This window comes from Castor canadensis, chromosome 1, assembly GCF_047511655.1.
Source record: "Castor canadensis chromosome 1, mCasCan1.hap1v2, whole genome shotgun sequence".
In the NCBI taxonomy this organism is placed as follows: domain Eukaryota; kingdom Metazoa; phylum Chordata; class Mammalia; order Rodentia; family Castoridae; genus Castor; species Castor canadensis.
The window spans coordinates 189,774,474-189,778,062 of record NC_133386.1 but is presented as its reverse complement, the minus strand read 5'-3'; the positions used below and the strand labels follow the sequence as shown (position 1 = coordinate 189,778,062).

The 3,589-nt window shown below is 32.9% G+C and overlaps 1 pseudogene; it reads left to right on the top strand.

Moving 5' to 3' along the window:
- The first annotated feature begins 1,802 nt into the window (after window positions 1–1,802).
- LOC109676222 (olfactory receptor 4C16-like) lies at window positions 1,803–2,734 on the top strand (annotated as a pseudogene).
- Window positions 2,735–3,589: the final 855 nt, after the last annotated feature.

The window sequence follows — 3,589 nt, the reverse complement described above, 5'->3', positions numbered from 1 at the left end:
TAGACTATCACAATTACGAGATATTTTATCTAAGCATTGTGACAACTACAAAGATATCACAATTTATATCAACATATTGTATGTTCATTAACCAATCTTGTAGTTAAGTTATTTGTAACATTTTTGCTCCTCATTTTGCACTAGAATTGACAGTGTTTTCTGCCTGCATTTCATTATAATATTATAATGTTTTGTTCTCATATTTTTCCTTGAAAGTGAATTTCTGTTTTCCTATGTTTTTAGTTACTGTTTAGTCTCCTTTTTTCTTTCAGCTTTACTGGTTATCATTTCCTTTAAGGCCCATTAGATGGAAATGATGTTCCTAAATTTTATGATGATGGTTTTTTTAATCACTAAAGGAAAATAAGCTTATTAAAATGATTTTGATGTCAAGGTTGTATAATTTAAAGATCCTTACCCAAGATCAAAAAGTGTAAGATATTATTTCTTTTCCAAACTAGTATAAGGCCCTGAATTCAAGCCCTAACAACACAGAGAGAAAGAGGCAGACAGTGATTGTATTTTTAATCTTTGGTGTTTGAAAATGTAGAACTTCATCAGGAAATTACCCAAGTATAATTTTGTTGGAAGGTGTATTGAAAACCCATGAGTTGATACATATTGTATAGAATGTTCTTCTGAGCATCACTTTGATGAGAATTTTTTCAGAGGTTTGTTCTTGTCAATAAACTTATAATAATATTTCCTTCTGAATTTGGAAAAGAAACTTTTCATTTCAAAGTTGAATAAACATTAAATTTTACAGCAATTAAAACAAATTGAATGGAGTCGGTTACTGACCACTTTGCTTTTTCTTAAATCATCTCTCCATTTCACTTGTGCCTCTCTGGTATGTTCCTATAATGTTGGGTTTGGGAACTACAGTCATGATCTGGTTCTACACCAACTGTCTGGTGCCACCTATACAACAATCACATGAGATCTATAATGCTTGAGTTAAAAACTTGAATCACAAAAAATATGAACAATTAAGTAGTATCACTCCTTTAATTTAGAAATCTATTCTTTAGATTCTGAATGCTCTAAAATCAATTTTTAGAAAATGGAGAAAGAAAAATAGAAATGAAGATATTTGAGATGTCGTTATAAATTAAGTACTAAACATTATAAAGATGTTTGAAGTTGCAAAAGTTTAAAGAATACAGTGTTTCTAGTCCTCTTTTAAGTTGATGTATATGGGAGAAAGTATGCAAAAAGTGTAATGCATCATATAGTTATACATAATGCACATGAATAAATACATTTGATAAATAAGTGGTGTAGAACTTCTACAGACATTTTATGGGGTTGGCTTTGCATTTATATCATGAAATTCCAAAGACAATCAAATATGTCCTACCTGGTAAATGAAACATTATGCAAATATGGCTAACAAAATTTTCTGAATATGAAGAAAATTAAAGGAATTAACATGGATTCAAATTTATTATTTCAATGCAAATAAAAGAAGAAATTTAATCAAAATAATGACATAGAAACAAAGTATTTGAAGAGTTTTCTAGAAAAGTGTCAGTTCATAAATTCATTTGAGAATTATAGTAATCTATTAGTTGCTCAATAAAAATTGAGAAATAGTTTTGAAGTGGATTGTTTCAAAATCATATACGGAAAGAACTCAATAAATAACACCCACTGCTGTTCATATATTCCATAATCTAAAAGAGTACCATAAATTAATTTCCTCAAAACAATTTCATCATTTCACAGAAAGAAACATAAACAAATCTCTTACTTTTGCAGAAAAAAACATTTCAGAATTATTCCTTCTCATTCATGGACCCATGCTGTTGAACAATAATATAACTGAGTTCCTTTTACTTGGGTTGACACAGTATCCATTTAGGTAGAAAATAGTGTTCATCATGTTCTTACTTTTCTGTTTGGGGACATTGTTTGGGAACTTGCTAATTATGTTACCATCAGGACCAGTCAAGCACTTGGAATTCCAATGTATTACTTTCTTTTCTATTTATCTTTGTCTGACACCTGCTTCTCTAGTTCTACAGCTCCTAGAATGGTTATAGACTTCCTTTTGAAGAAGGCCACTATTTCTTTCAGTGAGTGCATGACACAAATCTTCACATTCCATTTCTTTGGCTACCTGGAGATCTTTGCCCTTATCCTCATGACCACTTTCTGCTATGTGGCCATCTTTAAACCTCTGTACTACATGACCATCATAAGCCACCAGGTCTGTGGGGTGTTGGTGGCCTTGGCCTGGTTGGGATCCTGTGTACATTGTTTAACTCAGATTTTTCTAGCCTTGAGTTGGCCTTTCTGTGGTCCCAATGTGATTGGTCATTATTTCTGTGACTTTTAGCCCTTGTTGAATCTTGTCTGCTCAGACAGCTATGTGATCAACTTATTTCTGGTGTCCAACAGTGAGATCATTTGTACAGTGAGTTTTGTCATGCTGATATTCTCCTGTGTTATCATCCTACATTCCCTGAGAAACCACAGTACTGAAGGGAGGAGAAAAGCTCTCTCTACCTGCATCTCCCTTATCATTGTGGTCATCTTGTTCTTTGGACCTTGAATATTTATATACACAGACCCTGCAACCACCTTCTCCTTGGACAAGATTATATCTGTGTTTTATTTAGTTGGGACGCCTTTGTTCAACCCTCTGATTTACACACTGAAGAATGCAGAAGTGAAAAATGCCATGAGGAAGTTGTGAAGTAAGAAATTTATCTCAGATGATATGAGATGAAAGGAGGTTTGAAACCCTTTTTTATAGCTTGGATTAACTTTAGAAGTCATTAGAGTATATAATCTTTTTGTAGAGGACATAAAATCATACTGCCTTGGGTATGTTAATTATTTCCTTTAGGAAAAGTGATGATGTGAACACATGCACTGATTTGTGTGAGTCAGATTTATGTAGAAGATGAAGTGACATGAGATAGAGACAGATATACTAGGCCTACTGTCTTAAACATTTTTCATTGGTGTGTTCTGGCTCCCATGTCTGCCTATTGTCACTTAACATTTTTACTTAGTTTTTTCCCCCTGAATTGTTCATGTTTATACCTTGTGATATCTGCTTCTAGATTTCTTCTATGTGACCATAACCACATACTAGTTCTTCTCTCAGGCAAATAACTTCCTTTATTTGACACTCAGTCTCTTATGTTTGACAACATAACCTAATTCATTTGATTTTTCTGACTCAGCAGAATGTCTCATATTCAAATAATTGTAGAAGTATCGTGGTATCAGGAATAGTACAGGCAATCTAGGTTATCACCTACTAGTCCTTGAGGTATATACTTCAGATTCTTGCATATGCTTGCCGAGAAACTTCCAGGACCATTAAAGAATATAGAAAATTCACCTCTTTGAAGGAGTCCTTTGCATTTAGGAAGATTTTGTAGGCTTTTTTGGTCAAAAAAGAGTACTCATTTTCAAAAATATATCTTGTGATCCTAACTTGTTTCTTTCTAGCTTCAGAGGGTAACATTAAGATTTCTATTGATTCCTATAAATTTTAGTAACTTCCATAGAAAATGAGGTTATTATGTTTGTAACACAGATGGCCCAAATGCAGGGTGAAATATTCATATGG